The sequence below is a fragment of the Pleurodeles waltl genome, chromosome 5 (genome assembly GCF_031143425.1).
Source record: "Pleurodeles waltl isolate 20211129_DDA chromosome 5, aPleWal1.hap1.20221129, whole genome shotgun sequence".
NCBI classification, from domain to species: domain Eukaryota; kingdom Metazoa; phylum Chordata; class Amphibia; order Caudata; family Salamandridae; genus Pleurodeles; species Pleurodeles waltl.
In genome coordinates this window covers 1,506,151,681-1,506,162,700 of record NC_090444.1, presented here as the reverse complement: position 1 = coordinate 1,506,162,700, position 11,020 = coordinate 1,506,151,681, and positions in this window count along the sequence as shown.

The following is an 11,020-nucleotide window of genomic DNA, read 5'->3' as shown; positions in this document are numbered from 1 at the left end:
AAGCATTTCCAGAGGCTGGGGGAGGCTACTCCTCCCCAGCCTTCACACCTATTTCCAAAGGGAGAGGGTGTAACACCCTCTCTCAGAGGAAATACTTTGTTGTGCCTTCCTGGGCCAGGGCTGCCTGGACCCCAGGAGGGCAGAAACCTGTCTCAGGGGTTGGCAGCAGCAGCAGCTGCAGTGGAGACCCCGGAAAAGCAGTTTGGCAGTACCTGGGTACTATGCTAGAGACCTGGGGGATCATGGAATTGTCCCCCCAATGCCAGAATGGCATTGGGGTGACAATTAAATGATCTTAGACATGTTACATGGCCATGTTCGGAGCTACCATTGTGACGCTATACTTAGGTAGTGACCTATGCATAGTGCACACGTGTAATGGTGTCCCCGCACTCACAAAGTCGGGGGAATTTGCCCTGAACGATGTGGGGGCACCTTGGCTAGTGCCAGGGTGCCCACACACTAAGTAACTTTGCACCCAACCTTCACCAGGTGAAGTTTAGACATATAGGTGACTTATAAGTTACTTAAGTGCAGTGGTAAATGGCTGTGAAATAACGTGGACGTTATTTCAGTCAGGCTGCACTGGCAGGCCTGTGTAAATATTGTCAGAGCTCCCTATGGGTGGCAAAAGAAATGCTGCAGCCCATAGGGATCTCCTGGAACACCAATATCTTGGGTACCTCAGTACCATATACTAGGGAATTATATGGGTGTACCAGTATGCCAATGTGAATTGGTAAATTTAGTCACTAGCCTGTCAGTGACAAATTTGGAAAGCAGAGAGAGCATAACCACTGAGATTCTGGTTAGCAGAGCCTCAGTGAGACAGTTAGGCATCACACAGGGAACACATACATAGGCCACAAACGTATGAGCACTGTGGTCCTAGCTAGCAGGGTCCCAGTGATACATAACAAACATACTGATAACATAGGGTTTTCACTCTGAGCCCTGGGCCCTGGCTAGCAGGATCCCAGTGAGACAGTGAAAACACCCTGACATATACTCACAAACAGGCCAAAAGTGGGGGTAACAAGGCTAGAAAGAGGCTACTTTCTCACAGCTCCCTCTAGCCAAAGTAAGTCCAGCCCAAATTTCACCAAGGAATTATACAAATAACGTAACCAGGGAATTTTGTGATGGATATCCAAAGCCATCACCTCCTTCAGGGCCTCAGCATAAACAGCAAGATCAGGAGAAGTTGCCAGTCTTCTTAAATAGAGTAGCTGTTTAAGCGCAGCCCTGTCTTTAGTGGATTTAAGGCCTAAAACCAATCTGATTGGCAACTTCTGGGTGCTCGTGGGCCTGTCAATAATGATTTAATAAATGTATTCTCTGCCAATAATAAAGGATTCCCATGGGTATGTCCCCACAGTTCAGCTCCATAGAGGGCAGATCTCAAAGCCTTGGCATTTTATAAGAGCAGTATGGGCTGACCAAGTCGTATTTGATGATAATTTCACCCCGATGTAGTCGAATTTGATGACCTTTTCAGCAGATACCCCCCAAGAAATGTAGTCCCCTTGAAAGAGCGATTAAGATTCAGGCACATTAATTTTGTTTTTGCATCATTTACTACCAAACCACGCATATTACAAACGTCTACAAAGGAATGAATCAAATTCTGGAGCCCCATCAGAGTCTTTGACTCTAATAATGTCTCATCAGAGAAAGCTGTGCTGGTACACTAGTACCAATGCTGATCGGAGCATTGTGGATACAATCCTCCAGATGTGGAAAGATATTGTTAAAAAATAACATGAACAGGGTTGGTGCCATGACACAACCTTGTTGCACACCTTGAAGTTTAAGGAATTTCCCTGTTAATTGAACCTGCACTCTCCAACATGCTCATGCTGATGTGTTCTGATGGAGATACATGGCAAGATGCAGGATATTATCTGGGATCCCTATGTTCCTAAGCTCAGACCACAGCCTCTCCCAGGGGACCATGTCGCAGCCTAATTTTAAATCCAGGAATGCCACATAAAGATGACCACCACCCAATTTAACAGTTTTCTAGGAAAGAAGGCAAAACATTTTAATACCTGATCGATTTTGCTGTTGCTACACATGAAACCAGTCTGAGAGGGAGTTAGGATGTTATTATTCTCAACCCAGCTGTAGAGCTTGTCCAGGACCTTGCGACAAAATATTTTTTGCAAGCAATTTATCAAGTTAATTGGTCTGTAATTAAATGGAATATAGCAAGACACCTTCTTGAAGAATAGACTTATTTCTGTGCCCTGCCATGAGGCAGGCATGGAGGCACCCTAAACTATGCCATTTGTGATCAAATGTTTATAAAGCTCACAATTGTGTATCACATGCCGGTGTAGGTCCCCCGGGATACCATCTGACCCTCTATCTTCCGAGGTTTAATGCTAATTATTGCCATGGTTGTGTCTACTTGTCAAATAATAGGGGCTCAAATGTTCCCAGATTCAAAACTAGGTCTGCCCAGTCGAATGGGTAGTCAAGTATAATATGTTCAATAGGCTAGAGAGCGAAAAAATGTTTGTTTCAGATAAATGGCTGGATGGAATTTCCAACTGCCTCATGCTGATTTGAATGGTTGTTGGCCATGATCTACTAAAAAGCATGTGAGTCCCTTCTCTGGGCTGCCTCCAAAATGATCCCCATCTGGTGTCATCCTATTCTTTTTTGGCTTCCTACCATGTTGTCATATAGGTCTACCTAGTGCAATAATATGTGGGCATCAGGAATTGATTGCTTTGAGAAGTTTTATTGTATCCATCATGCAGTTTTAATTGAACCACGTGTTAACCACCTGTGGGGTTTTACTCTTCTGCCCAGAGTCCACCCTAAATAGTAATTCTAAGGTGTTAAAATAGTCCTGGTGAGTGGCCATTATAGAAGCCAAGTTACCTGAGTGCTTCCCATCTGATATTCCTTATGTCCTCAATTACCGCTGCACTGTGAACAACTTTATCCCATTCAAGCATACACTGATTGTTTGCAGTGCGGACCTCCCTTGTGCTTAGTAGATTATGAGACCCTGGGATTGATTTGGTGACCCCCTTCAGAGATAGCGTTAGGCATTATGGATGTATCACCCCTCGGTATTACCTCCATGACTAACACATGTGGCCAAAGGTGAACTTCCAATATAATGTAATCAATCCTGCTAGCAAAAGTTGCTGCCCCTAGTGGATCAGACTTGGAGTGGCCTTTATACGTCCTGAAGCCTTTAGCTAATTAAAGTGACTACAGTTGGAGTGCTGCTAGTGACCTACTGCGGGCCTGTTGTATTCCAAGCTGAGGGATGCCCCACTGTTTATCCTCCTTTTCAGTGAGCTCAGCCCCCTCACACCCACGTGACTCACATGTGCTATTGAAGTCCCCCACAAAACAACTGGACTTGAATGCTTCTTAATATCCAGATGTTCCTCTAGGGTCCTCAAAGTATGTGATTCAACTTTGCCCTTGGGAATGTGATTATAAATGTAATAAAATTGCTGCCTTCTGCCAGAAGAGCAATTCAATTCAGCTCCTATAATGTCTGATGAACTAACCCTAATTTCTTTGACAGTTATGTTGGCTGCCAATTTTATCCACATAACAAGAGTTAGTGTTGTCTAGTTAGTGAGCTGAAAAGAGGGTATAACAAGGTCCACTACTTATAGTAATTTGAAAGTATTGGATAAATTGCAAGTAAAAGTTATAACTATGTTTTTAGATTTTATAAAGTTTGTGTAATTTAAACTTGGTTTGTATAGGGAAAATAAGTTTTCTTAACTATAAGCTTTAACCTTTGTTTTTTCAGTTGAATCTCATTTTTTTTTTTAATAATGTGTTTCAAATCGTAAAGTCTAGTTCGCAAGGCGAAGGCTGTTATGTTGAGTGTCGTAAAATACAGTGGAGGAAAGTGTTGTAAAGTCTATTGTCATAGACTGGAGTAGTGTAGATTGGAATTGAGTGGAATAGAGCATGATAGCATGTTGTACAGTGTAGTAAAGAGTTATAAAGTGTAGTGGCATAGTGTCTCATATGGTGGAGTCATGTATCGTAGACTGGAGCAACAAGTTGTTCATTGGAATGGCATGTTGAACAGTAGAGTAGGGTGTTGTAGACTGCCATAGAGTGGAGTTGAGTGTTTTTGATTGGAGCAGGGCAAAGAAGGGTGTAATAGAGTGGAGTAGCATCAAGTGGATGAAGAATCGTCAAGTGGAGTGCCACAGGGTACAACGGAGGAGAGTGTTGTAGAGTGGACTGCTGTGTAAAATATTGGAGTGGCGTATCATAGAGAGAGGTGGAGTGGCATGTCTTCAAGTGTCATACAGTGTAGTACAGTGGCATATTGTGAAGTAGAGTATCATAGAGTTGCATAGAGTGAAGTACAGTTTGTAGAATGGAGTTGCATATGGTGGAGTAGAGTGTTGGACAGTGGAGCGGCATAGAGCAGAACACAGTATTGTGGCGTACAGTGGGATAAAGTGTAGTAGAGTGGAGTACAGTGGAGTGGAGTACACTGAAGGGGGTAGTGTAGAGTGGAGTATATTGTCATAGAATGGAGTGGTGTGTTGTAGACTTAAGTGGTGTGAAGTGCAATAGGGTGGAGTGGCGTAGCATACAGTCAAGTAAAGTCTCATAAATTGGAGTACAATGTTGTAAAATACAGTGTAGTGTGTTGTCGTACAGTATTGGACAGTGAAGTAGACTATAATAGAGTAGAATACAGTCTAGTTGTTTTTTATAGAGTGGAGGGGTATACACTACCGTACAGTGTTGTAGAATGTGGTACAGTGGATTGGCATACAGTGTGGCATAGTGGATTAGCATTGAGTGGCGTAGAGTGGAGTGGCATACAGTGTAGTGCAGTAGAGTGGAGTAAAGTGGGGTGCAGTAGACAATAGAATACACAGAGTTGTGTACAGTTCTGTAGAGTGGACAAGAGCATCGTAGAGTAGAGGGGGGAGACTGTTGTACAGTGGCATACACAATAATACAGTGTTTTACAGTGGAGTGAAGGGATTTAGAAAATGTCAGAGAGTAGCATACATTGTAGTAGAGTGTAGAGTGGAGTTGCATAGAGTTCAGTAGTATGTTAAACAGTTAAGCTGCGTAAAGTAGATTGTTTTATACTGTAGTATCTTGGAGTGAGGTAATGTAGTGTAGTGTGGAGTAGTGTGGAGTAAAGTACAATATAGTGTATTGGTGTATCATAGAGTAGAGTTGCATGGAGTGGACTGAACTGGCATAGAGTAGGTAGTAAATTATTATAAATTGGAGGGGGTCTGTACAGTAGAATGGAGTGCTGTGTCATATAGAAAAGTGTAGTGGAAAAGAGTGTTGTACATTGGAGTGTACTGGCATAGAGTGTAGAATAGAGTTGGATAGTGGAGTGTACGGGGATAGAGTAGAGTAGATTGTGGTAGAGTGCCAAGAAGTGTGTTAGACATACAGTGGAGTTATATATAGTGGGGGAGAATATCCTACAATCAAGTTGCGTAGAGTAGAGTGGTGTACACTGTAGTGGTGTAGAGTGGAATATTGTGACGTTGAGAGCATACCGTGGACTAGTACTGAACAGAATGGCATACAGTAGAATAGCAGAGAGTGGAGTGGTGTACAGTAGAGTGGCATAGAATAGAGTAGGGGACAGTGGATTTGTGTAGAGTGGGGTGGCATACATTGATGTGGCATACCGTTGAGTCAAGGAAACTGTTATGAATTGAAGTAGCATCTCACACAGTAGAATGGACTGCTTTGCTGTGCAGTGATGGAAACTGTCATAGAGTGTTGTATAATAGAGTGTACAGGCATAGAGGTCAGTACAAATTTGGACAGTGGAGTGTATGTGGATGGAGTTGAGTAGCGTTTAGTAGAGTAGCATAGAGTGTAAGAGTTTTGAAGACTAGAGGTACATAAAGTAGAGGAGAATGCACTGGAGTGGTGCAGAGTGACATTGCATACATTGGAGTTGCTTAGAGTAGAACAGTATAGACTGGAGTAGCATACAGTGGAGTGGTGTAGAGTGATGTGGCTTAGACTCAACTGGTGTGTTGTGGACTAGGGTAGAGTTTAATAGCATACAGTGGAATGGGGGTAGAGTGGAATACCATACAGTAGAGGGGCAAAGATTGAGGTTGTGTGCAGTGTAATAGTGTAGACTTGAATGGCGTACAGTGGAATAGCATGGAGAAGAACACAGAGGAGTGGCCAAGAGTAGAATAGCTAAAAGTGGAATAGCGTAGAGTACAATAGCCTAGAGTGGAGTTGTGTACAGTGGAGTGGTGTAGACTGGAATAATGTGCAATGAAGTGGGGTAGAGTGAAGGAGCATGCAGGGGAGTGGCATAGTGTGGAGTGGTGTGGAGTGGAGTGGCTTCCATTGGACTAGTGTAGAATGGAGTGGTATAGAGTAGAGTAGTGTATACTGGATTAGGATAGAGTGGAGTTGCATATAGTGGCGTGGCATACAGTGGAATAAAGTAGAGTGAAGTGGTGCACAGTAGAGTGGCAGAGATTGGAATAGCACAGAATAGAGTATTGTAAAGTGCAGTGGTGCACAGTGAAGTGGTGTAGACTGGAGTGGGATACACTGGAATGGTGTAGGGTGTAATAGCATACAGTAGAGTGTAATACAGTAGAGTGACATCAAATGGAATAGTGTGGAATGGGGTGAAAAAAGTGGGAGTAGCATACACTGGAGTGGTGTAGAGTGAAGTTGCATACAGTGGAGTGGCATACAGTGGGATAGCATACAATGGAGTGGCATACAGTGGAATTGGGTGGAGTGGAATAGCACATACTGGAGTAGAGTATAGCAGAATGGTATACAAAGGAGCGGTGTGCACTGAAAAGACGTAGAGTAGAGGTGCATGCAATGTAATACAATGTAATAGTATAGAGTGAACTGGCATAGAGTGGAGTTGTGTGCAGTATAATAGTGCAGATTGGATTGACATAGAGCGGAATGTTGTACAGTGGAGTGCGGCAGAGTGTAATAGTGGATGAGCATTCAGTGGAGTGGGGTGTAACGGAGTGGTGTAGACTAGAGTGTCATACAGTGGCATGGGGTTGAGTGTAATAGCGTGCAGTGGAGTAGCGTTAATTTGACTGGGGTCCAGTCTAATAGAGTAGAAGGAAGTGGTGAACAGTGGAGTGTCATACACTGGAGTGATTTGGAGTGGAGTAGCGTACACTGGAATGATCAACAGTTGAATAGCATATAGTGCAATGACATATAGTGGAATGGCGTAGAGTGCAACAGCATGTCCTGGAGTAGCATACGGCAGAGTAGCATACACTGGAGTGGCGTACACTGACGAGGCATTGAGTGAAGTTGCTTACAGTATAGTGGAATGGTGGATAGTGGAGTAGTGCATAGTGGAGTGGCATATAATGCAGTGGTGTAGACTGGAGTGGCGTACAGTGGTGTGGGTTGTAATAGCTTACACTGGAGTGGGGTCCAATCGAATAGTGTGAAATGAAGTGGTGTAGATTGGAGTGACATACACTGGAATAGTGTAGAGTGGAGTACCATACAGTCGAGTGGCATACAGTGGAATAGCATACAATGGAGTATTGTGAACTGGAGTGCCATCCAGTGGAATAGAGTAGAGTGGTGTGGCATACAATTGATTGGCATAGAATGGAATAGCGCATAGGGAGTGGCATCCAATGGAGTGGCCTACCGTGGAGTGACGTAGAATGGAGTGGCATACAGTGGTGTTACAGTGTAATAGCATAGTGAGGAGTGGCATAGAGTGGAGTAGCATAGCGTGGACTAGCATATAGTGGAGTGGCTGTCGTAGCATGGCGTACAGATGTATGTGAAATTTAGCAGCAACGTGAATTATGGTGTGCAGAGTAACACAAAATAGTGAATTGCGCTGCCTTGCGTTTCTCCAGATATACCAATCAACGCAGGGTTACACATGGTGGCACATTCCTTTGTAAATCTGACGTAAGTATTGCATTGCCCATACAACACCATGAGTGACACAAGAGTACCACAATCCAATAATATAGCTGGGCCTTAGTGATATATTGGGCCATGGAATACTGTGATAACTTTGCAGTATACCTTGGTGCATGGCGATGACAAGTCAATATATATTGTGGTAATGTCTGTTTGAAGACAATGAAAATGCAGCCATATTGTTTTTTTTACACTTTGGCTGTGTTCATTGTTAGGGCCTGAGATACAGGTAAATAGTAGGTGCCTACCAAATACCATTTTATTAATGTGGTAATAGGTAGGGAAATGTACATTTTACTATATTGTCAAATTGGCCACGTACAGCAGTAGTTTCACACAATTTTGTAAAAGTCAGTGAAATTACTGTGGTGACAACTATCACTAAGTTTAAACGCCTTGTAAGTTAAAAATACTTACCCTACTTAACTGCAGTACCCAAAAGTGTCCTCTCTGCCCCATAACGTATAATTCTGCTGAATTTCAGGTAAATCCCTTCAGCCGTGTTCGCACTACCTCAACTACCATAGTCTGGGGAAACTGCATTGTTGGAAAAAATGCATTTTGGGACCCTCTTTTACCTTTGCACTCCTTTAAGGATTCACCACAAAAATTTACATCATATCAAAATGTGGAAAATGCTATAGATTTATGGAAAGTTTTGTGGCGATTCGCTAAATGGGTGGAAAGTTGTTAGGGAGCTAATATCCGAGGAATTCCTTTCTTTTGGAATACAAACTATAACTATGAATGGCAATCAGATTTAATATTTCTTTGTTTTTATTTATTTTATTTGTTATATATTTGTTTATTGGTTTACCTAATGTTGTGACCATAAATATTTATTTTAGTTGTTCATGTAGTAATTCTGAAACTTTAAATTTTCAGTGTAGTTTATTTTTAAGGGTTCCTTTCTACTTTTAATAGGATTTTGCTACATACGAGGCTCAAAGTGAATGAAAGCCAATCATTGTTGTTACAAAAAATGTAGATTATTAGCTTTTTCCTAATGGCTAATTATCTTGTCCTCCATATATTAGTTTGAAGAGCTCGCTGCAAAGTCCATTTTTCATTTTGTTGCATAGAGGTGCATAACAAAGATGTTTTTTCGTTTGGCGGGTTGGTACAGTTTTAATTTGTGAGCCAGAGACCATGTAAAGAAAACCTTTATAGATTAAGATGTATTATTTTCATGATGTATTTGTTTATAAGTGGTGGTTGTGTTGGATATATATTTATATATATATATATATATATATATATATATATATATATTAAACCAAAGCTCAACATTCGCGTTTCTAGCCTGCACCCTACAATCAGGCAGGTATAACGATGGTACTGGTTTATTCCCCAACGCGTTTCAGGAGACTCTGCTCCCTTGATGAGTGAACAAGGGAGCAGAGTCTCCTGAAACGCGTTGGGGAATGAACCACTACCATTGTTATACCTGCCTGATTGAATATATATATATATATATATGTATATATTTTTTTTTATTGAAAATACATATATGTATATATGAATATATTAATAATATATATTAATATATATATATATATATATATGTACTTTAATGTTACTTTAACCTTTGTTTTGGAAGAAATCAACAACAAAGGTTAAAGTAACATTATAGTTAGGTAAAAATTCTAGTGATAACGTAAAGTCATAAATTCAATAAAAAACTGAAATTCACCTAATATAGGGTTATAGTTATCTCTAGTGACTATAACTTGTGCCCTAAAGTAACTATAACTCATGTCCTCACAATGTTTAGCGAATTACTCCACATATTTCTTCATTAATGACATGCTCTATAACATCATTAATAACATCACTGCAACATTTGAAATTACATAATTGATGACAAAACTGTGAATGGTGGGGGCATGAGTTGTAGTTACTTTAGGGTTCTAGTAACTGCAGAAAATTCTAGTAACTACAGAAAACTTATTTTCAGTGATTTTCTTTTACTTTAAAACTTTATCCTATCATTTACATGTTTACCTAACTATAATGTTACTTTAACCTTTGTTTTGTCCTGTGATTTTTTTTTACATAAAGTAATATTTTATTACCATTCGTAAAGCCAACCCTAACTTCCAGTGGGCAGCCAAACTTCCCCTCACACATGGCCAACGTGGCTGCATGGCCTGGTTGCAGTCAAGTAAACTTTGCCAAGGAGTCACAACACCAAAGTATAAAAAGTGAGCCTATTACTATCTTTCTCAAAAAATCACCAATACTTTTAATTTAATGTACATTTCACTAGCTCACACAATGCAATGTATAACAATAGTGATTATTATATAAATGTTTAATATGGTTTTATCAAAAACATGTCTGTATGTCTTTCTTTTAACATAGTTTTTAATATTGCATTTTGTAGGCTCAAAAATGTTAAACTGTTATGGAGCCCTCCACCTGTATATCAAAGAATCCTAAAGATAATTTTTTTGAAAAATAAAACCAACATGTTTTTGAATCTTTCTTTTACATATTTTAGCCCAGGAAATGCAATCATGAATACAACACCATAATGGCCTTATGGCCTTATAGAGCTCCAGCTAGGAATGCTTAACAAGCATGGTAAGCCCTCCTAGGGTCATGGTTTCATGGCCCAGGAGACTTGGGACCTCATTATGACCCTGGTGGTGAGTGATAAAGTAGCGGTAATACCATCAACAGGCTGGCGGTAACTACCGCCAAATTATGACCATGGCGGTGATAACTCCCATAGACAGCCAATGTACCACACCAACTGCCAGAGCAGAAACAACACTCACCACGGTTGTAGCCACCAACAGTCTGGTGGGAGACAAAGTACCGCCCACTGTTGGACTTTTTTGCTTATGCAGGGTCATCCCCAATGTTTTTGCCTCCTATTTTTTCTGACCTGTTGCTCTTGGCTTTTGAAATCTGAGCACTTTACCACTGCTAACCAATGCTAAAGTGCATATGCTGTCTGTGTAAATTGTATGTAATTGGTTTATCCATGATTGGCATATTTGATTTACTGTTAAGTCCCTAGTAAAGTGCACTAGAGGTGCCAGGGCTTGTAAATCAAATGTTA